The 24,393-nt window shown below is 40.5% G+C and overlaps 2 long non-coding RNA genes across 3 annotated transcripts in view; one reads left to right on the forward strand and one right to left on the reverse strand.

Annotated features, from left to right (window-relative positions):
• Positions 1–24,393, forward strand: part of LOC125960952 (uncharacterized) — a 275,883-nt gene that overhangs the window by 64,474 nt on the left and 187,016 nt on the right. The gene's annotated exons all lie outside the window — the stretch shown is intronic.
• LOC117196435 (uncharacterized) overlaps positions 1–24,393 on the reverse strand; it is an 80,484-nt gene that overhangs the window by 46,877 nt on the left and 9,214 nt on the right. For both annotated transcript variants that reach the window (XR_004476606.2, XR_004476605.2), the window contains exon 2: positions 2,215–2,365. This is a non-coding gene — a long non-coding RNA (uncharacterized LOC117196435). The remainder of the gene's footprint in view (positions 1–2,214; positions 2,366–24,393) is intronic.

Below are 24,393 nucleotides of genomic sequence, written 5' to 3' on the forward strand. Positions count from 1 at the left end.
CCCAGTTTTCACCACTAACTGAAAATGGGATTTTATTGTTTTAATCTCCATTTCTTTAATTATGAATAAAATTGGGAATATCCCTACTCACAATAAATCTTCAGTGTGCATTTATAATGCCTTAGTTTTACAGAAACACATTTCCTCCATGAACTGCTTATTCATATCCTTGACTCATTTTCTTTTGGACTGTTCAGTTACTCTTCTGGATTTGTAAGATGATGTACATATATAGGAAATGACAATATCTTTATCATTTGCATCCACATTTTTTCCCACTTTGATCTTTGAATTTTTTTACTTTGTTTACAAGTATTATTAAAATACTAAAGTTTTATACATTTTTTAAACGTAACCCGATTTGTCAACTTTGTGCTTCATAACTTCTGGGTTTTATGTCACACCCCAGGAGCTTCCCCACTCCAAAATTATTTTTTTAAGTACTGGTATTTTCTTCTAGCCCTTTCATTACTTAATTCTTTAAGTATAAATGTTTTAATAATTTGGAATTTATTTTGGTATAAGACATGACATAAGGATTGTTTCCAAATTTCCAGTTGTCCAAAAATAATTTATTATATGATGTAATTTTGCCTTAGTGATTTCAAATACTACCCAGCATGTCTAGTCTGAAAACATATGCAGGTCTATTTCTAGAATCTGTAGTCTGTTTCACTGATTTTTTATTTACACCTTGATTATAAACCGACTTAATTACTCTAACTTTATTATGCATTTTAATACTTGGTAGGATTAGTTTTTCCTCATAATTCTTCTTTAGTATATTTTATTTTCAAGCTGGAAGAGTTGCAGGCAGACTCCCTCGTCAAGGGTAGTGGCTTGAGCTTTTGATGACTGTTCTTTAGTTCTGTGAAAACCCACTTGAGTGGGTCCTTTGGTTGTGCAATGCCCACCCATTGGCTCTGGGGAAGACCTAAATGTAAACCCAGAAGCAATCTGGGGTCTGTCTAGAAATGTAAATTGGGCAGATCTTTGAACAGATCTATGTTTCTATAGTTTATATAGCCAGTAGAGAAACATTTCTTCCCTAAGTGTGATTTATAATGCTGTATTCATATACACGAGTGCATGTGGCAGAGTAAAGTGTGTCTCTGTTAGCATTTGTGTCCAGGAGTTGCAAAGATGGAATGGAAGAGCCAGCATCACAGACGAGCCTGAGTGGAGTCCTGATGCTCTCTTCACCTACAGTGCAAGAGAGAAGGTAAAAAGGAACAGGCCAGGACTGGTGCTGTCCATGCTGGGCCTGGGTTCTTCATTGCACAGTTGGTGTCATGAAAAACTGAATTAGGAACACGAATATGCTCAAACTTCAGACTTCTGGTTTATTCTAGAGCCTTCAGAGAAAACCTTCTTCTTGTGGAGTTTTCTCTACAGGGAATGAATATCTCTAGTCATCTTGGAAGGAGAGGTAGGGAACATGAATGTTTGGAGGTCTTTATGGCAGGGGGGCTAGACTCTAGGTAAGAACGTGCTCAAGGGCACTGCACTACGGACGGTTAGGCAGCAGGCTGGGGACCCCACTGAAAGGGGAGTTGGGGAAAAAGGTACACCTTGTAGATGACCTCATGGAGGGGCTTTGAACCCTGCTGCACCTGGAATCCTTTTTGCATTCTCTTTGCTGTTATTCCCTTCTGAAACCCCGAAGTCTTCATAAAGCCTCAGACCATCTAACAGGCAGTTATGGGGGGTTAAGGGAAGTGGCTGTGCCCACCTGGGGAAAACAGTCAAGGGCCATCCAGCTGCAGGACGAAGAGGGCTGGGAAGCAGCAGGCTGGGGGCGAGTTGGCAGGAAATGAACTGACAGAGGGCAGAGGTGGCAACAAGAACCATGACCGATATCTGTAATGTGAGCATTTCCCAGAAGTCCCAGAAATACCAACATAGGGAAACCTGGAAACCAGTGGAATTTCTACAGGCAGTCAAATTTGGTCACTAAGGAGAAATGTGACCTCACACCTGTTGAAGAAGGGTCGTTTCTGTAACAAACGTGTAACCTCATAAATACGTTTTGTTCCTTAATGTGAGGTATCCTTTTCCTCGTTAAACTAAGTTTTTCAAATAGGCCAGTTTCTGTCTAGGCCTCACCTGACAGACTCAGTTTTCAAATAGTCCAGTAAATCCTATCCAGGTAGGTAGATTCTTTATCCTAAATAGATAACCAAAATTTAAAATCCATCTTATCCAGGTGGTTACCTCAACTCCACTCTTAACAGACGGGGGACTTTGACATCAATCTTGGCTGCAGCCTTTGCTGGTGAGCAGGGAGAGTTTGTCGTGATGGACAGCTCCGGCATCTTCTCATGGATACGGCCTGTGGAGACAGACCTGGCTCTTCCAAGTACTGCTAAATAAAAATAATTAAAGAATTGCAGTTCCTATGAGCCCATACTATCCTTCTTTCCGTCCTACCCTCCTCTATGTAGGTGAACAGATCTAACCTCCCACCCTCCACGCTGCCCTTAGACGGCCTTTAAAGGACTCGTTCAATACAAGCTTCCTTTGACATTCCCTTCAACTCAGGTTAAACCAGATATAAATTTGGATTTGGGAAGATCCTTGTATCCCCCTTACAGACAACTCTGTAATGCAATTATCACTTAACGTTACCCAGTTCTTAAGCACCCAGGAAAAACCGTCTTTTGCCTCAGTTGCCATTAGCCTTCATGAGTTCACTCATCCATCAAATAAGCACTTATTGAGCATGTGTCTACTGTATTCACAATCTTATACCATGAATAACAGAGATGATGGTAAGAGTAGCTTTCATTTTTATAGTGTTTTTATTTTTTAAATAATTTCCAAATGTATTACCTCATCTAATCCTAAGTAGAAAAAAAATGTCTGTGTCTTAAAATAAATTTAGAATCCTTGGGAAACAATAATATTCCACGCCAATGTTAAAAATATAATAAACTTGATACTTTTTGTTATGTTTTACAAAATAAGAAAATTAACATAAGGTCAGCTTAATCTTAGAAGGATAGTTAGAGCAGTTGACTCAGAGCAATTTTTTTTTAATTTTAGAGATGAATATGAGTAAATTTTTTAAAGTTATTTTTCATATAATCACAATATGGAAACTTTGGAAAATGAAAAATAAAACACCACTATCCTAATTGATATTATTAGCATGGATAAGAAAAAATAATGAAATGGAGTACGTACTAGAATGTTTCCTTCCATTGATTTTTCTAGTATGTACTAGAATGTTTCCTTATATGCTATTTATAAATATACATGGGTGTCTATCTATATATATAATTTAATGTTCTGATTTCTAACTAACATTAGGGTGTAAATATTTATATGCTCCCTCAGAGTGTTATTAACCATCATTTTAATACTTATATCACAGAGAGTGACTATATCATAATGTACCATATAACCACTGCTCTATTACTAAACATACAGAGATTTCCAACTTTTCAACTATTCTGAGCAAAATAGTCCTCCCATATTGTTGTTTCCTTAAGTTCCCTACAAGAAACCTTTTTTTTCTTTTTTGGAAACCTATTTTGAGTAATCTATCTTCTTCTGAGTTCAAGCTTTCTTGCTGAAACTATGGTAAGTCCTTGCAAAATTAAGGTGATTAAAATCTTTTTTTTTTTTGCGGTACGCGGGCCTCTAACTGTTGTGGCCTCTCCCGTTGCGGAGCACAGGCTCCAGACGCGCAGGCTCAGCGGCCACGGCTCACGGGCCCAGCCGCTCCACAGCATGTGGGATCCTCCCAGACCGGGGCACGAACCCGTGTCCCCTGCATCGGCAGGCGGACTCTCAACCACTGCGCCACCACGGAAGCCCAAGGTGATTAAAATCTTAATGAAGATTTTTGCTGCAATTTTCACTAATTTAAGTCTACGTCCATTCTTGAATGACTAGTCCTCCACAATTTTTTCTGCCTGCTTTATTCTTCTGCCAGGTAAACAACATATTGTTTTCTGTCAATGGTTTGTTATACAAACACGAAACCATTACCATCAATAAAACACACTAATTAAAATAAAAGTTGGGGTATCTTTAAGGACTAAACATAAAAAACGAATCAGTAGCGACACTAAGCCTTTTTTCTGGGTTGAATTAAACTGTACAACAGTTTGACCTGTGGAATCACTCTGGTGCACTGAAGACAGATTTAGGAAAACATTTTCCTGAGTAATCCAGTGGATTTGCTCTGTTTCTGTTTAGTTTTTGTCTCTTTTCCCCAAGTCTGTTTGCATGAAAATAAGAAATGTTCCTGATTTCCCACCTGCATGGCGCCATTCTGCTACTCCTTTAATTAACCAGTCCTCTTGAAATCACCTTTCACTTTCCTCCCACATTGTTCTAATTCTATCCATAGATCCCGTTGTTGAGCTGTTCACAGTACTTGCTAGCATCCCATTTGGTGGTTGATTTTATAAGCAAAAGCAAATCAACACTTTTGTTACATTTAAAGTTTCACATCCAGATACATTTACTGTGGGCTCCCTGCAGTACCTTCTACACATCTTTTTCTTGCAGGAAATTTCAGTGCAGATCATTTAAAAAGTGGAGAAATGGGCAGTTATTGCAAAAACAAATGCTGCAGGATCAAATTCCTCCAACCAAAAATAAATAAAAGGTCCACAGGATACATGCATTTTAAAATGTCTCTCTATAAATGTCAAGACGTTGAATATAACTAGGAGTACTTCGTAAGATTGGTTAGCTATTTAAGCTTTATATACAAAGAAGATTGAAGAACAAATATTTTTATGTTTAATGTTGTTACAAAACAAATACATGTTTACTGTAAATATTCAAAATTCACAAAAAAGCACAAAGAAGAAAATAAAATCAAATCCACCAGTAATGCTTTAATATTCTCTGTCAAGAGAACCACACTGTTAACATGATGGTTTTCTTTTTTATAAAAATGGAATCATATTCTAAATCAGGATCTACAATCATGCATTTTTCAATTAACAGTATACTGTGAGCAATTTCCTGTGTTATTAGTGTCCTAAAACATGATTTTTATCTTATTCTATATATAAATACACCATAGATTATTTAATTCCCACTTTTTAACAGTTGTGAGGTTCTTTTTCTATTATAAGTAAATGTAATTGTGACCTTACATACATTTTTGTACATCTCTTATTATTTCCTTATAAGAGATTTCTGAAAATCTAGAAAAATTAGAAAAATTCCTAGTTTTGCTGGTCAAAAAATACGAACAATTTTAGAAATTTTTAGTAAATGCTGTGGAGTTGCTCATGAAGGACTTTTCATTCTTTCAATCTATGAAAATGTACTGCATCTATTCCTTCCTACATTTAAATTTTTAAAAATCAAGTGTGAATATTGTTAACTAACTTCATCTGTTTGCCTATGTATTCATCCTTCAGTCCCTTTACATTTTAATCCTTTTGTTTCTATAAAAATTATGCACCTAGAAACAATGGCATTTTGTCCCATCATGCTTATAACTGGAAGAAGCCCACAGTTCATTTCAACCTTAATGCTTAATCCCTTCAACCAAAGACTGTTCTCTCCCAGGAAGGGACTCTAAGATTAATGGAAAATCACCACTTCTGACTGAAAAAAAAAGACTTTATACTCTAAGATAGGCACCTAATATTTTAGCTGCCCAGTATCCCTTCCCTCCCTGAGTTAATATTTTTGGTGGGGCACGGGGGGAACAACACCTGCCCCATCCTCTCTGCTTAGAGCACAGTTGCCAATCAGTGTCCTGCTCCTGGTCATAGTGATTCATTCTCCCCTTCAGTAATTATTTATTGAGTGCCTATTTTGTGCCATGAGCTATTCTAAGATCTTGGAATTCAGCAGTGAGCAAAAAATGAAAAAGTTCCTGCTTTCTTGGAGCTTAGATCCTAGTTGGAGGAGTTGGGCCAAATTAGACCAGTTGGAGTTATTTTCTAGAGTTTTACATGCAGACAGTGAAAAAAATACTCCTTTTCCCCCCTTGATTGAGAGCTGTAATGATATAATCCCAGAGCTCCCAGCAGCCATGTCCTCTGCCCTGTGATGGCACTAGAAGGAGGAGGCCAAGACATACCGTAGAAGCTCAGAAAAGAGCTGAAGAGTGAGAGAGAGCCACAGTCCTTAAGCTGTTTTGCATCCCCAGACCCATCCCTCTGTTTCCTAGTTACAAGAGACAGTATAGTGTTCCCTGTCTTTTTTTGTCCGTAACCTATTTGTCTAACACAGACTCTGGTCCCACACTGGTAAATGCCTTACTTTCTTTTCTTCTGTCCTAGAAGATGGAATCCAGGAGTGCTAGAAGCAGGAGATAGCATATGCTCAGCTTTTGTTTATGTGTTTATTTTTTATTTTTTGCTATTAAGTAAAAGTACTAAAGTACTAAATAGCAGTACTTTAAGTATTTCATTTGCTTGTACATTTCATTCAACAAACATTCATTGAGCAACTACTATGCATCAGAGAGTCTCAGTGCTAAGGACACAAAGCACACAAAAATCCCTATCCTTAGGGAGTTCAATTTCTAGTGGAGCCAGCTGACAACCATCAAACCAACAAATAGGGTGGTTGGCAATAAGAAAACGCAAGGACGGAAGGAGAATAGGGAGTGCTAAGAAGGGGCAGTCAGGGATCATTGTTTTATTAAGAACAGCCTGGGAAGGCCTTGCTTTTTAAGGGGAGGTTTGAGCTGAGCCTTGAAGGAGAGACGGGAGCAAACCACAGATCACTGAGGGAATGCGATTGGTTAATAGAGGTGAACAGCTGAGGAATGCCCTGACACTGCACAGTAAGTCAGCTCATGCTGTCTATTCACTGAGAAGAGTCTTTGACTCTAAGACAATTAATTTTAAATAAGAAGGAAAGCGGGAGAGACCTTCAAGATGGCGGAGGAGTAAGACGCAGAGATCACCTTCCTCCCCACAAATACATCAAAAATACATCTACATGTGGAACAACTCCTACAGAACACCTACTGAATGCTGGCAGAAGACCTCAGACTTCCCAAAATGCAAGAAACTCCCCACGTACCTGGGTAGGGCAAAAGAAAAAACAGAGACAAAAGAATAGGGACGGGACCTGCACCTCTGGGAGGGAGTTGTGAAGGAGGAAAAGTTTCCACACACTAGGAAGCCCCTTCGCAGGCGGAGACAGGGGATGGGCGGCGGGGGGGAAGCTTCAGAGCCACAGAGGAGAGCGCAGCAACAGGGGTGCAGAGGGCAAGGCAGACAGATTCCTGTAGAGAGGATCGGTGCTGACCAACACTCACCAGCCTGAGAGGCTTGTCTGCTCACCCGCCAGGGCGGGCGGGGGCTGGGAGGTGAGGCTCAGGCTTCGGAGGTCGGATCCCAGGGAGAAGACCAGGGTTGGCTGTGTGAAGACACCATGAAGGGGCTAGTGCACCACAGCCAGGAGGGAGTCCAGGAAAAAGTCTGGACCAGCCAAAGAGGCAAGAGACCATTGTTTCCAGGTGCATGAGGAAAAGGGATTCCTTCCCCACATGCCCACAGAAGGCAGAGCACTGCCTAAGCGAGCTCCAGAGATGGGCGTGAGCCGCAGCTATCAGCTCAGATCCCAGAGATGGGCATGAACCACTAATGCTGCTGCCACTGCCACCAAGAATCCTATGTGCGAGCACAGGTCACTACCCACACCCCCCTGGGACCTGTGCAGCATGCCACTGCCAGGGTCCCGAGATCCAGGGACAACTTCCCCAGAAGAAAACACAGTGCGCCTCAGGCTGTTGCAATGTCATGCCAGCCTCTGCTGCTGCAGGCTCACCCTGCATTCCAACTATACTACCATACCCCTCCCTCTTCCAGCCTGAGTGAGCAAGACAGCCCTAATCAGCAGCTGCTTTAACCTCCTCCTGTCTGGGCAGGGAATAGACTCCTGATGGTGGCCTACATGTAGAGGTGGGGCCAAAACCAAAGCTGAACCCCAGGAGCTGTGATAACAAAGAAGAGAAAGGGAAATTTTTCCCAGCAGCCTCAGAAGCAGCAGATTAAATCCCCACAATCAACTTGATAAACCCTGCATCTGCAGAATACCTGAATAGACAATGAATGTTCCCAAAATTGAGGTGGTGGACTTTGGGAGCAACTGTAGACTTGGGGTTTGCTTTCTGCATCTAATTTGTTTCTGGTTTTATGTTTATCTTAGTTTAGTTTTTAATGCTTATTATAATTGGTGGATTTGTTTATTGGTTTGGTTGCTCTCTTCCTTTTATTTTCTTTTTTTGTATTTTTAATTTATTTTTAATTTATTGTTTTTCCTTTTTCTCTTTTCGTGAGTTTGTATCTGTATGCTTCTTTGTGTGATTTTGTCTGTTTAGGTTTGCTTTTACCATTTGTCCTAGGGTTTTGTGCGTTCATTTTTTTTTTTTTCTTTCTTCCTTTTCTTCTGAGCCATGTGGCTAGTAGGGCCTTGGTGCTCCAGCTAGGTGTCAGGCCTGACCCTCTGAGATGGGAGGGCCAAGTCCAGGACATTGGACCACCAGAAACCTCCCATCCCCACATAATATCAATTCGTGAGAGCTCTCCCAGAGCTCTTCATCTCAACATTAAGACCCAGCTCCACCTAACGGCCAGCAAGCTCCAGTGCTGGACGCCCCAGGCCAAACAACTAGCTAAAAAGGAACACAAACCAACCAATTTGCAGAGAGGCTGCCTAAAATCATACCAAGTTCACAGACACTCCAAAACACACCACCGGACACAACCCTGCCCACCAGAAGGACAAGATCCAGCCCCACCCATCAGAACACAGGCACCAGTCCCCTCCACCAGGAAGCCTGCACAAGGCACTGAACAAACCTCACACACTGGGGACAGATACCAGAAATAAGGGAACTATGAACCTTCAGCCTGTGAAAAGAAGACCCCAAACACAGAAAATTAACAAAATGAGAAGACAGAGAAATATGCAGCAGAAGAAGGAGCAAGGTAAACACCCACCAGACTAAATGAATGAAGAGTAAATGGGCAGTCTAAGTGAAAAAGAATTGAGAGTAATGATAGTAAACATGATCCAAAATCTCGGAAATAGAATGGAGAAAATACAAGAAACATTTAACAAGAAACTAGAAGAACTAAAGAGCAAACAATGATGAACAACATAATAAAGTAAATCAAAAATACTCTAGAAGGGGGCTTCCCTGGTGGCGCAGTGGTTGAGAGTCCGCCTGCTGATGCAGGGGATACGAGTTCGTGCCCCAGTCTGGGAAGATCCCACATGCCGCGGAGCGGCTGGGCCCGTGAGCCATGGCCACTGAGCCTGCGCATCCGGAGCCTGTGCTCCGCAACAGGAGAGGCCACAACAGTGAGAGGCCAGCGAACAGCAAAAAAAAAAAAAAAAAAAAAAATACTCTAGAAGGAATCAATAGCAGAATAACTGACGCAGAAGAATGGATAAGTGACCTGGAAGATAAAATAGTGGAAATAACTGTAATAGGAGCAGAATAAAGAAAAAAGAATGAAAAGAATTGAGGACAGTCTCAGAGACCTCTGGGACAATATTAAATGCACCAACATTCGAATTATAGGGGTTCCAGAGGAAGAGGAGGAAAAGAAACGGTCTGAGAAAATATTTGAAGAGATTATAGTTGAAAACTTCCCTAACATGGGAAAGGGAATAGTCAATCAAGTCCAGGAAGCACAGAGAGTCCCAAACAGGATGAATACAAGGAGAAAAATGACAAGACACATATTATCAAACTATCAAAAATTAAATTCAAAGAAAACATATTAAAAGCAGCAAGGGAAAAGCAACAAATAACATACAAGGGAAACCCCATAAGGTGGACAGCTGATCTTTCAGCAGAAACTCTGCAAGCCAGAAGGGAGTGGCAGGACATATTTAAAGAGATGAAAGGGAAAAACCTTCAACCAACATTACTCTACCCAACAAGGATCTCATTCACATTTGACGGCGAAATCAAAACCTTTACAGACAAGCAAAAGCTAAGAGAATTCAGCATCACCAAACCAGCTTTACAACAAATGCTAAAGGAATTTCTCTAGGTGGGAAACACAAGAGATGGAAAAGGCCTACAATAACAAATCCAAACCAATTCAAAAAATAGTAATAGGAACATACATACCGATAACTATCTTAAAGGTAAATGGATTAAATGCTCCAACCAAAAGACATAGACTGGCTGAATGGATACAAAAACAAGACCCATATATATGCTGTCTACAAGAGACCCATTTCAGAACTAGGGACACACACAGACAGAAAGTGAGGGGATCGAAAAAGCTATTCCATGCAAATGGAAATCAAAAGAAAGCTGGAGTAGCAATTCCCATATCAGACAAAATAGACTTTAAAATAAAGACTATTACAAGAGACAAAGAAGAACACCACATAATGATCAAGGGATCAATCCAAGAAGAAGACATAACAATTGTAAATATTTATGCACCCAGCATGGGAGCACCTCAATACATAAAGTAAGTGCTAACAGCCATAAAAGGGGAAATCAACAGTAACACAATCATAGTAGGAGACTTTAACACCCCACTTGCACCAAGGGACAGGTCATCCAAAATGAAAATAAATAAGGAAACACAAGGTTTAAATGACACATAAGACCAGATAGACTTGATGCTTATAAGTCATTCCATCCAAAAACAACAGAATACACTTTCTTCTCAAGTGATCATGGAACATTCTCCAGGACAGATCATATCTTGGGTCACAAATCAAGCCTTGGTAAATTTAAGAACATTGGAATCATATCAAGTATCTTTTCCAACCTCAACGCTATTAGACTAGATATCAACTACAGGAAAAAAACTGTAAAAAATACAAACACATGGAGGCTAAACAATACACTACTAAATAACCAAGAAATCACTGAAGAAAGCAAAGAGGAAATCAAAAAATACCTAGAAACAAATGACAATGAAAACATAATGACCCAAAACCTACGGGATGCAGCAAAAGCAGTTCTAAGAGGGAAGTTTATAGCAATACAATCCTACTTCAAGAAACAAGAAACAACTCAAATAAACAACCTAACCTTACACCTAAAGCAATTAGAGAAGAAAGAACAAAAAAACCCCAAAAGTTAGCAGAAGGAAAGTAATCATAAAGATCAGATAGGAAATAAATGAAAAAGAAATGAAGGAAACGATAGCAAAGATCAATAAAACTAAAAGCTGGTTCTTTAAGAAGATAAACAAAATTGATAAACCATTAGCAGACTCATCAAGAAAAAAAGGGAAAAGACTCAAATCAATAGAATTAGAAATGAAAAAGGAGAAGTAACAATGAACACTGCAGAAATACAAAGGAACATGAGAAATTGCTACAGGCAACTGTATGCCAATAAAATGGACAATCTGAAAGAAATGGACAAATTCTTAGAAATGCACAACTTTCCAAGACTGAACTAGGAAGAAATAGATAATATGAATAGACCAATCACAAGCACAGAAATTGAAACTGTGATTAAATATATTCCAACAAACAAAAGCCCAGGACCAGATGGCTTCACAGGTGAATTCTATCAAACATTTAGAGAAGATCTAACACCTATCCTTCTCAAACTCTTACAAAATATAGCAGAGGGAGGAATACTCCCGAACTTATTCTATGATGCCACCATCACCCTGATACCAAAACCAGACAAAGATGTCACAAAAAAAGAAAACTACAGGCCAATATCACTGATGAACATAGATGCAAAAATCCTCAACAAAAATACAGCAAACAGAATCCAACAGCACATTAAAAGGATCATACACCATGATCAAGTGGGGTTTATCCCAGGAATGCAAGAATTCTTCAATATATGCAAATCAATCAATGTGATACACCATATTAACAAACTGAGGATAAAAACCATATGATCATCTCAATAGATGCAGAAAAAGCTTTTGACAAAATTCAACACCCATTTATGATAAAAACCCTGCAGAAAGTAGGCATAGAGGGGACTTTCCTCAACATAATAAAGGCCGTATATGACAAACCCACAGCCAACGTCATTCTCAATGGTGAAAAACAGAAACCATTTCCTCTAAGATCAGGAACAAGACAAGGTTGCGCACTCTCACCACTATTATTCAACATAGTTTTGGAAGTTTTAGTCAGAGCAACCAGAGAAGAAAAAGAAAAAAAAGGAATACAAATCAGAAAAGAAGAATTAAAACTGTCACTGTTTGCAGTTGACATGATAGTATTCATTGAGAATCCTAAAGATGCTACAAGAAAACTACTAGACCTAATCAATGAATCTGGTAAAGTCGCAGGATACAAAATTAATGCACAGAAATCTCTTGCATACCTATACAGTAATGATGAAAAATCTGAAAGAGAAATTAAGGAAACTCTCCCATTTACCACTGCAACAAAAAGAATAAAATACCTAGGAATAAACCTACCTAGGGAGACAAAAGACCTATATGCAGAAAACTATAAGACACTAATGAAAGAAATTAAACATGATACCAACAGATGGAGAGATATACCATGTTCTTGGATTGGAAGAAACAACATTGTGAAAATAACTATACTACCCAAAGCAATCTACAGATTCAGTGCAATCCCTATCAAACTACCATTGGCATTTTTCACTCACCTTATCTTTGACAAAGGAGGCAAGAATATACAATGGAGAAAAGGCAGCCTCTTCAATAAGTGGTGCTGTGAAAACTGGACAGCTACAGGTAAAAGAATGAAATTAGAACACTCCCTAACACCATACACAAAAATAAACTCAAAATGGATTAAAGACCTAAATGTAAGGCCACACACTATCAAACTATTAGAGGAAAACATAGGCAGAACCAAGTGTGACATAAATCACAGCAAGATTATTTTTGACCCACCTCCTAGAGAAATAGAAATAAAGTCAAAAATAAACAAATGGGACCTAATAAAACTTAAAATCTTTTGCACAGCAAAGGAAACCATAAATAAGATATAAAAACAACCCTCAGAATGGGAGAAAATATTTGCAAATGAAGAAACTGACAAGGGATTAATCTCCAAAATATACAAGCAGTCATGCAGCTCAATATCAAAAAAACAAACAACCCAATTTAAAAATGGGCAGAAGATCTAAATACACATTTCTCCAAAGAAGATATACAGATTGCCAACAAACACATGAAAGGATGCTCAACATCACGAATCATTAGAGAAATGCAAATCAAAACCAAAATGGGGTATCACCTCACACCAGTCAGATAGGCCATCATCAAAATATCTACAAACGATAAATGCTGGAGAGGGTGTGGAGAAAGGGGAACCCTCTTGCACTGTTGGAGGGAATGTAAATTGATACAGCCACTATGGAGAACAGTATGTACGTTTCTTAAAAAACTAAAAATAGAACTACCATACGACCCAGAAGTCCCACTACTGGGCATATGCCCTGAGAAAACCGTAATTCAATAAGGGACATGTACCACAATGTTCATTGCAGCATTATTTACAATAGCCAGGACATGGAAGCAACCTAAATGTCCACCAATAGATGAATGAATAAAGAAGATGTGGCACATATATACAATGGACTATTGCTCAGCCCTAAAAAGAAATGAAACTGAGTTATTTGTAGTGAGTTGGATGGACCTAGAGTCTGTCATACAGAGTGCAGTAAGTGAGAAAGAGAAACACAAATACCGTATGCTAACACATATACACGGAATCTAAAAAAACAATGGTTCTGAAGAACCTAGGGGCAGGACAGGAATAAAGATGTAGAGAATGCACTTCAGGACATGGGGAGGGGGAAGGGTAAGCTGGGATGAAGTGGGAGAGTGGCATGGACATATATACACTACCAAATATAAAACAGATAGCTAGTGAGAAGCAGCTGCATAGCACAGGGAGATCAGCTTGGTGCTTTGTGACCACCCAGAGGGGTGGGATAGGGAGGGTGGGAGGGAGATGCAAGAGGGAGGGGATATGGGGATAGATGTATACATACAGCTGATTCACTTTGTTTTACAGCAGAAACTAACAGAACATTGTGAAGCAATTATACTCCAATAAAGATGTTAAAAGAAGAAAAAGCAAAGGAAGGGAAAAAGAGAAAAGCATTAAAGGCTATTGTAGATTTAGTTTACACTGAAAGCTTTTTTTTTTTTTTTTTTTTTACTATCACCTTTAAAGACATGGTTGATGAAATGTTTTTAAAATTCCTGTTCTTTTGGTAAGGAGATAAAATGTTACCTCCACTAAGGGTGGGATATCAAAATGATCCTTTTGGGAGACTTAATAAGAGATCCATGTCTGAGTGCCCCTGGTGTCTAATTTAGCTCCCTTAGCATGGTCCTTTCCTAAAAAGTCACTGAGAGGCAGAGAGAGAGTCTAGTTTCCACTGGATTGAAATTTAGAGTGGGGTGTCCTCAACTGAGATGACAAGAGACACTGACACCATAAAATCAGGCAACATGCACAACCTCAGGGCCAGAAAGACAGTGTGTGTGTGTGTGTGTGTGTGTGTGTGTGTGTGTGTGTGTGTGTGTAAACATATATATATATGTGCTAATATGTATGCATATAATACTAATATGTATGCATACATGTAGTATATATATACATACATCATACATATAGTGTGTGTGAATATATATCCATATATACATATATCTAACACTGAGACCCAGGGTAAATTGAAACAAGGCCTCCCTTCTCTGACAAAGATAAATGATTCCACTATTAGCTGAAACCCCAAACTCCTCCCCTCAGAAGAAGTGAATTAGGAATGTGCCCAGAATTGCTGCCCTTCTAAATCACAGCCCCTCCCTTTCTCTATATCACGTGTTTATGAACAAAGACAAGATCAAATTAAAATGCTCAGAGAGCCATCGAGAGAGCGCCTGGATTCAAAACCCTGGAGAATCTCAGAACCAACTTGTCCAGTGATGTGTCACTGTCTTGTGGGCTGCAACCGTGATGGAGGAAAGCCTGTGAAATAGGTCAATCAGAGAATCACAAACGCCTTTTAAAACGTGATGCCTTTCTTCCCATTCAGGGCACCCTTTATTCACAGGCACCTAATACCCTCTTATTCTATCCTCTGCTGCTTGGCCTTCATTTCCTCACTTGTAAAATATAATGGTTGGATCAGATTTTCATTAAGGTCCCTGAAGCTTGAAGTGATACATTCATGCACTCTTCAGTGTTAGAACAAAATGATCACCCTGTAAGGACTGCACTCAACACCAATACTGAGCGGAGCTCAAAAGAGCTCCCTCTGGTCTATAAGCAAGAGGTTTTTTTTTTTTTTTTTGCAGTATGCGGCTTCTCACTGTTGTGGCCTCTCCCGTTATGGAGCGCAGGCTCCGGACGCGCAGGCTCAGTGGCCATGGCTCACAGGCCCAGTCGCTCCGCGGCATGTGGGACCTTCCCGGACCGGGGCACGAACCCATGTCCCCTGCATCGGCAGGCGGACTCTCAACCACTGTGCCACCAGGGAAGCCCTAAGCGAGACGTCTTAAACAGCTTTCTACTTAATTTGAAAGTTTCATATGTTCAGAAGAAACCAGTCCAGACTCCTTTTTTAAAAGAAAATCTAGTTAGAAGAAAGAGGAACCATTTTCAACAATATTGGGAAACTCTGAAGTAAGGTTAGAAATCCTGTGGCAAGTGATAAGGTACCACTCCCTTCTGTGATTCACGTGTGGATAAAACACAGGAAACCCAGAGGCAAGCTGAAAATAGCCCCAAGCACAGAGGCTGGGAAAGTGATCAACTTCTGCTCCCCAAGACTCCACGGGCTGGGGCTGGCCGGAGATAACATCCAAGAGAACATCCGGGAGCCGAGCCCTGAGGGCACTGCTATTCCACTTACTTACTTCTACTGTTTCCAAGTAGATGGTAGAGCCCAATTCTGCTCTTTTTAAAAAAAAAGTAAATAAATAACATTTTACATAAAAAGCACAAGGCAGCAGATGATAATCCTTGCCCTTCTCACATATTTCTACCCCTATAAGCCTACCTGGCAGACATAAGTTACCCAATAGATGCACAAACTACCTGAGAGGGGATTAATCCTGGGAGGGAACTTCTTCCCTCTCATAAGCTTAGTTTTACACCTCCAACCTGCATCAAAATTCCCCAGAGCGTGATGCTGAATGGAGATTCCCAAATCTGCACAGACCTCCTGACTCAGAAGTACGGAGCCCACTGCAGTCACCATGCTAGGTCATACTTCCACACATAGAACTGAGAAGGACAGCAGAATCATATCATAGGGAACACCCGAACAGAAGGCCAAGACACTGAGGTTCTAGCCCAGATGTCACTGTTAGTTGTGTGGCATTAGGGATTACTTTTTCAAGGAGTCTCTCTCTAGTTCAGTTGTCTAAAGAATCGGTATGAACACCTTTATGGCCACTCATACTTAGGTTGTATTTGACATTTAAAGATGAAATCTTAATGGGGCAATGACTCTCCTGGGGAAATATTGCATTCACAGCACAGTTCCAGGCATCTGGAGCTAGCAGGAGGGAGAGAGACCCTGCTTGTCCCTGAGTCATAACACGTGGGCAGCCACTTGGCATAAACAGGCAGGAGCTGAACTAGTTCTCATGCCCACACTGCCACATCATCCTTGACTGTGAAAGTTCTAGAATCAGTCCAGCACCTGGGTGTGCAGCAGGGTTACCCCTGACATGGCACAATTAACGTAACTTCTCCAGGATATCTCTGGGGTCATTTTTTGCTCATTCTCAATCTTTAAGTGCCTATCATGTAAAAGAACCTAGAGAGTTACTACAGATGCCAAGTCAAATAAGACACAGCTCCTTCCTTCAAGAATCTACAGGTTCAGGACTTCCCTGGTGGCGCAGTGGTTAAGAATCTGCCTGCCAATGCAGGGGACACGGGTTCGAGCCCTGGTCCGGGAAGATCCCACATGCCACGGAGCAACTAAGCTTGCAAGCCACAACTACTGAGCCTGAGCTCTAGAGCCCGCGAGCCACAACTACTGAAGCCCGTGCGCTTAGAGCCCGTGCTCCGCCACAAGAGAAGCAACCTTAATGTGAAGCCCGTGCACCACAACAAAGGATAGCCCCCACTCACCGCAACTAGAGAAAGCCCGTGCACAGCAACGAAGACCCAACAACAAAGAGCCAATACAGCCAAAAATAAATAAATTAAATAAATAAATAAATAATAAAATATATTTTAAAAAAAAGAATCTACAGGTTCGTGGGAAAGACAGACAAGTTCACAGGTGACTAGAGTCCCAGGCGACATGTGCTGTGGGACAAGTGAGGCTGGACAGCAGGTGAAAGTGGTGGCATCTAAGCTGGCTGGGGGAGAGAAGAGGCAGGGGAAGCTAGCCAGAGAAAACCAGGCTTCTCTGGAGTTGCGAGGATGTGAGAAAGCCAGCCAGGTGCATGAGGTGGACAAGGACGTAAGGGACATGGAACTGCACAGATATGAAGGTCACAGGCAGCAAATACCATGGCATCTTCAGGCAACTGCAAGTGATTTAGTTTGTCTGGACGCAGGGTACCTGAGTGAGAAATGAAGCTCTAAAGGAAGTAAGAGCCAACATCCAGAAAGTCTTCTGTGCTAAACTAGTGAAAATTATAAGGAGACGATGGTGAAAGAGTCTGAATAGGGAATACCATGATGAGAACTGCATTTTATAACAATCCCTCTTGGAGAGCACAAGGAAGGGCAGGTGGGAGAGGAGCCAAAATGAAGGCAAAGAGACCCGTTAGAACGTTGATGGATTGATGCATTTGAGAACTGCACAAGCCTGAACCAGGGCAAAGGCAGTGGGCTCCAGAGACAGGAATGGAGATATATCCTTGAAAAGATGGGCCATACAGGTTGGATATGGTAGTTGAAAAAGAGAAGAACCCATTATTATTTTTAAAAAAAAGGAAGAAAGAGAAAAGAAAATAAAAGAAAAAAAGAAAACAAATTCAACGAGAACTGGAAACATTTGGTTCAAACATGCTAAATCAATAGTCTGATGAGTGGGCGCTGTCTTCTGTTGCCACTCTGAATCCCTCTAATGGACAATTCCTAAGTTAATGTGTCAGGAAGCTAATCTCCTCTTGGACATAGACCAGTAAGGCAAAACCCGAAAAGGGCTTAGAAAAGTCAATGACGGGAGAGCTTAGATCTTCATACAAGAGAAGGAAAAGATGTCAAACCCTCACATCACGTGGCTAAAGTTTCTTCAGGAAATGCTATTTGTCACTTCACTGTGCTCCAGGATGTCGGCCACCTCCATCCACTGTCAACCAGCAGCAGGATAAAAAAAAAAAAGAGAGAGAGAGACAAGAAACAGAAGGAATATTCCAGAGAACTTCATACCATTGAGAAGCAAGGAAACAAGATTAACTGGATTAATAACAGAAATAAACAAAAGATAAAAGAAAAATCTTCCAAAGCATCCCTCCCTCTCACTTTTCCAAACCCTCCACTCATTGCATTCACCAAATACCTTCTAGGAAAAGTTGTTGATGTGTTTGTTTTATTCCAAAATAATTAAGGCTCAAGGTATTGGCGAAGCACAGAGAGGTTATAACATGAGAATCCCCAGGGAATTCGTAACATAAGAGTGTCAGGGAATCATGTCACAGACCACGTCAAGGTCATGTGGCCAAAACGCTCCCTTAGTTTTGTTTGCATTCTTCTCCTGCAGCAGCAAGAGTCCTGCCAAATCACTAGACTGGTGGAGGGACAGGACACTCCGCTGAGAATCAGGATATTTGGATTTCAGTCTCAGGTGTGTCATGGAATCTCCCTAAGCCTTGGTTTCCTCCTTTGTAAAAGGAGAAATTCATAATCCTTGCCTCTTCAACTGCAAGGGGCTCTTGGTAGGATCAGATTAAGAGAAGGTAAATAAAAACCCCTTTGCGGGCTTCCCTGGTGGTGCAGTGTTTGAGAGTCCGCCTGCCAATGCAGGGGATGCGTGCCCCGGTCCGGGAAGATCCCACATGCCGCGGAGCAGTTGAGCCCATGAGCCATGGCCGCTGAGCCTGTGCGTCCGGAGCCTGTGCTCTGCAACGGGAGAGGCCACAACGGTGAGAGGCCCACGTATGGCAAAAAAAAAAAAAAAAAAAAACCTCTTTGCACATTACAAAATGCTACAGTAACGTAAGTCTGTTTAATTGTCACTCTTCTTATTATCATCATCAGAGGAAGTGTGGGCTAGTTCAACCAGCAGAGCGTAGGTGGTCTGAGCCAAATCCATCTTCATTCCTGAATATAATCCCCAATCCCTTACCTCCTTCTTAAGGTGAATTACTATGGTCTCTCATTTTCATATAAGGAGGATAATATTTGTGGAAACCAGTGAGCTTAGAACAATAACAAATTTGTTCTAGTGCTCATTGTGCTTTTTTTTTCCTTTTTCAAATTTTATTTTAAATGTTTACTTTTTTAAAAACATCTTCATTGGAGTATAGTTGCTTTACAATGGTGTGTTAATTTCTGCTTTATAACAAAGTGAATCAGCTATACATATACATATATCCCCATATCTCCTCCTTCTTGCGTCTCCCTCCCACCCTCTCTATCCCACCCCTCTAGGTGGTCACAAGGCACCAAGTTGATCTCCCTGTGCTATGCGGCTACTTCCCACTAGCTATTTTACGTTTGGTAGTGTATATGTCAGTTCTACTCTCTCACTTCGTCCCAGCTTACCCTTCCCCCTCCCATGTCCTCAAGTCCATTCTCTACGTCTGTGTCTTTATTTCTGTCCTGCCCCTAGGTTCATCAGAATCTTTTTTTTTCTTTTTTTAGATTCCATATCTATGTGTTAGCATACAGTATTTGTTTTTCTCTTTCTGACTTACTTCACTCTGTATGACAGACTCTAAATCCATCCACCTCACTACAAACAACTCAATTTCGTTTCTTTTTATGGCTGAGTAATATTCCATTGCATATATGTGCCACATCTTCTTTATCCATTCATCTGTCGATGGACACTTAGGTTGCTTCCATGTCCTGGCTATTGTAAATAGTGCTACAATGAACATTTGGGTGCATGTGTCTTTTTGAATTATGGTTTTCTCAGGGTATATGCCCAGTAGTGGGATTTCTGGGTCATATGGTAGTTCTATTTTTAGTTTTTTAAGAAACCTCCATACTGTTCTCCATAGTGGCTGTATCAATTTACATTCCCACCAACAGTGCAAAAGTGTTCGCTTTTCTCCACACCCTCTCCAGCATTTATTGTTTGTAGATTTTTTGATGATGGCCTATCTGACTGGTGTGAGGTGATACCTCATTGTGGTTTTGATTTGCATTTCTCTAATGATTCGTGATGTTGAGCATCCTTTCATGTGTTTCTTGGCAATCTGTATATCTTCCTTGGAGAAATGTCTATTTAGGTCTTCTGCTCATTGTGCTTTGTTGACCTCAGATGGATGTTACTGAATATGTTTCCATTTTATTTATTTATTTATTTATATTTTATTTTTGGCTGCATTGGGTCTTCTTTGCTGCATGAGGGCTTTCTCTAGTTGCGGCGAGCGGGGGCAACTCTTCATTGTGGTGCACGGGCTTCTCATTGTCGTGGCTTCTCTTGTTGCGGAGCACGAGCTCTAGGCGCGCGGGCTTCTGTAGTTGTGGCATGCAGGCTCAGTAGTTGTGGCTCACGGGCCAGTAGCTGTGGCACACGGGCTGTGTTGCTCCGCAGCATGTGGGATCTTCCCAGACCGGGGCTCGAACCCGTGTCCTCTGCATTGGCAGGTGGATTCTTAACCACTGCGCTACCAGGGAAGTCCTCCATTTTATTTCAATGTGTAGAACAAGCAGAGAAATACACGTCATGGGCCTCGCTGCTGTGAACTGAGCACATCTCTCATTATTTAGAAACTATATGAACAAAATTCTAGGAAGAAGCTTGGTTGATCCCTAAGAACTAATGGGTTTGCTTCTATTTTCTCCTAGTTTATGGTACTTCTCAATAAATCAGTAAGTCATTTGATTACTAGTATGAGATTCCTTGTGGATAAAATGGGATTAAAACATTGTAACAGAAATCACCCAGTAAGTAAACTCCTTAACAATTCCAAATTATTCTTTGGATTCTGCATTTTTCTTAATGCTCCAAAATAGATGCATCAGTGTAAGTGGTGATGCTAATGTCCTCTGCTATGTAATCCCATCCTCAGGAGAATATGCCAAGAAAGGAATTGATTATAATCAGAATTTCATGCCACGGTAGCTTAGCCATACTCTTATACTAACATCTAGTTCTAAAATAATGCCTCCCCTCTTGGCATCTTTACAGAAAAGAAAGAGCAGCAGTGAGATGACAAGATGCACCAAAATCAAAATAAATGAATTATTCATGTTTATTGATATATCTAAAATGATAGCAGCAAATCAGGACGTGCAAACTACTGATGTATCTAAACAACACTGCACATTTTAGTGATGAAGAATTTAATCAATCACCTAAGTGTTTGACCTGTGTGATATATAAACATCCAGACTAATGGCTGTATGCCCCCTCCTTTTGGTCAAAATGTATTGGACTCCTATAGACCCCAGGCAAATGTAGATAGGGAAGGAGTGTTGTGTAACAAGCATAACCATAATGTAATAATCAGTAACAAAGTCATTTTAGAATCACAAAGGATAGAATGACAAGGGGAGAGACTTCTGATCATTGGGCAGATTTTTATGGAAACCGCTCCTGAAACAGCCCTAAAACTTAAAATTCTGGATGAAATCTTTTAAAACCTTTAAAAATTTATAGCTGAGCTTGTGGGGAAAGAAGAAATACGGGTCAAAAGTAAGCACCAATCTACCATTAATCCTGGGAGGTCTACAGCTGGGATTTAACAGGCATAAGGAGGCTGGAAACAAACCTATGAGAATAAGATAAGAGGTCAGTCAGAGACCTGGAACCGCTCCCCCCACCAAGGATTTTCACCCTTGAAGGAGAGGACAGGAATGCCTGACTCCCTTGGCCTTGGCCGTGGAAAGAGCTGGGGAAAAGGCTCCTTAGAATTCCTAATCATAAGTTCATAACCAGGCAAATTTGGGGCTAAAACTCAAGTAGCCTGTGTGGCCCAGGAAAGCCTAAACTAAAATTTTAGTTTAAAGTGGTTTAGGTTTGTTATGCCCCCAGGAACATGGCATTAGCAAAAGAAAATCCTTTCTGTATTAACATATTTTAGGCAGAGGACTCAAAGAATTTAAGATAAAGTTCCCAGGAAATTGAGCACACAATGAAAAAATATCCCTAATCTTATGAGGTAAGAAGACACTATAGTAAAAATTCAACAACTGGGGGGAAAAAAAAAAAAACCTATAGAATCAAATCCACAAAACTTCAGGTATTGGAATTATCAGATACAGAATACAAAATAAGTATGTTTAATATATTTAAAGAAATAAAAGAGGCTTCTTCTTAAGTATAAGACAAGAACAAGTTACTATCAAAATTGACCTGACATGAAATAGAACTAAATAAAATTTCCACTTTCAATAATTACAGACTAAGGAAAACAGACAAACCCTTCCACCAGGGACAATTAGAGAAGCAGGGTGGAATGTCAAACACATCTGCTTAGGAACACTGGAGAGCTCACAGGATATTGAGGAGTGTAATGCAAAGATTCTGGGATAATTGGTGGTCCAAGAGTGTTGGAGGATGCTGTTCTGCTATGAGTGTTTGCCCATTCCAGGAGAAAACTGAGAGGTGGGAGCAAAATGGTCTAAAAGAGCTAGGTAGTTAAGTCCAGGGCATGCCAAAGGTGAAGACCGGTGAATGCCCCTAGCTTTGTTCTAGGGCCTGAGGAGCTACAATCAAGGAGTAGGAGTTTCCTAGAAATCAATAGGCTTTCACAGAGCCTGCAGCTCAGCTTCGAATCATATCAACCTCTGAAGCTTATCTTGGATTCCTATGTCCCCAGATGCCTAGCAAAAGCAAACTTAGATCTTCACTGGAGGAAGATACTATCACCTAATGTTATTTTTGCAAACAATTATTTCCACAAAGAAATCCATAACAAAAAGATAAGAGAGAATTCTCATTTGTTTGCAACTTCAGAAATACCACTTTTCAGTAACCTCGGAGTCAAAGAAAAAAAATTCAAATGGAAATTTGAAGGTATGTAAATTGTTTTTTAAATGACATATCAAAACTTATGAAAAACAACTAGAGGCAAATTTATAATTTTAAAGCATGTATTAGAAAAGAGGAAAGACTGAAAATCAATGAGATAAACATCCTAACATCCATCTCAAGAAATTACAAAAACCTACCAAATGAAGATAAATAGAAGATGGAAGATAACAAAATTAATGAACTAGAAATAATACATACAATAGAAAATATCAACCAAGCCAAAATGTGTGTGCTTTAAAAAAAGGAATAAACTTATCAACTCTTGGAGATATTAGTCAACTAAAAAAAAAAAAAAAAAAAGAGATGGGGACTTCCCTGGTGGTGCAGTGGTTAGGAGTCTGCCTGGCAATGCAGGGGACACGGGTTCAAGCCCTGGTCTGGGAAGATCCCACATGCCGCGGAGCAGCTAAGCCCATACGCCACAACTGCTGAGCCTGCACTCTAGAGCCCGCGAGCCACAACTACTGAAGCCCGCACACCTACAGCCCTTGCTCTGCAACAAGAGAAGCTACCACAATGAGAAGCCCGTGCACTGCAGTGAAGAGTAGTCCCCACTCACCACAACTAGAGCAAGCAATGAAAACCCAACACAGCCAAAAAATAAAGAAATTAAAAAAAAATTTTTTTAAGAGATGAATTAAATAAATTCCTATAAAATAAGACTTACAAAAACTGATACAGAAGGTATAGTAAATTTGCAGTCTACTAACAATTTAAAAGTCTGACTCTGTAATTAAAAACCTTGTAACCCCACAAGGCTCACAGAAAGTTGGCTCACAGGAAAATATTACCAAAGAATATACACAAAGTGTGAACACGACCCAATTCATTTTATGATTCTGAAACCATGTAGGACCCTATGGGGCCCTCCCAAGTATATATGAAGGCCTTTCTGTGCTCCCCATTTCTTGTTTGTAGGGAAAAGGCTTCAGCCTCCTAGACCTTCTCTGAGTTACAAAGGGCAGGTTCAAACAGTTAGCAACTAGAGGAGTGAGGGAACACAGAGAAATGATAATGCAGTGGTGGGGCGGGGTCCTAGTTCCTCTTTGGCAGGTGTTCATAGCAATGTGATACATACCTCTGAGTTCTTTTACAGGAACTATGGCCCCCACCCAGGTGGAGGTTGGTAACTACAGGCTAAACACAAGAACATGGACCCCAAACTGGTTGGAACTAGAAGGCTAATGATTGAGATTCCTGGAACACCACCCTGTTACCTCACCACCAACCAGTCAGAGGAGAGTTAGATTCCCTGCAACCCAAAATTTGCCTATAAAACCTTCTTCCCTGAAACCCACTGGGGCGTTCAGGTCTTTTGAGCATGAGCCACC

The sequence above is a fragment of the Orcinus orca genome, chromosome 14 (genome assembly GCF_937001465.1).
Source record: "Orcinus orca chromosome 14, mOrcOrc1.1, whole genome shotgun sequence".
In the NCBI taxonomy this organism is placed as follows: domain Eukaryota; kingdom Metazoa; phylum Chordata; class Mammalia; order Artiodactyla; family Delphinidae; genus Orcinus; species Orcinus orca.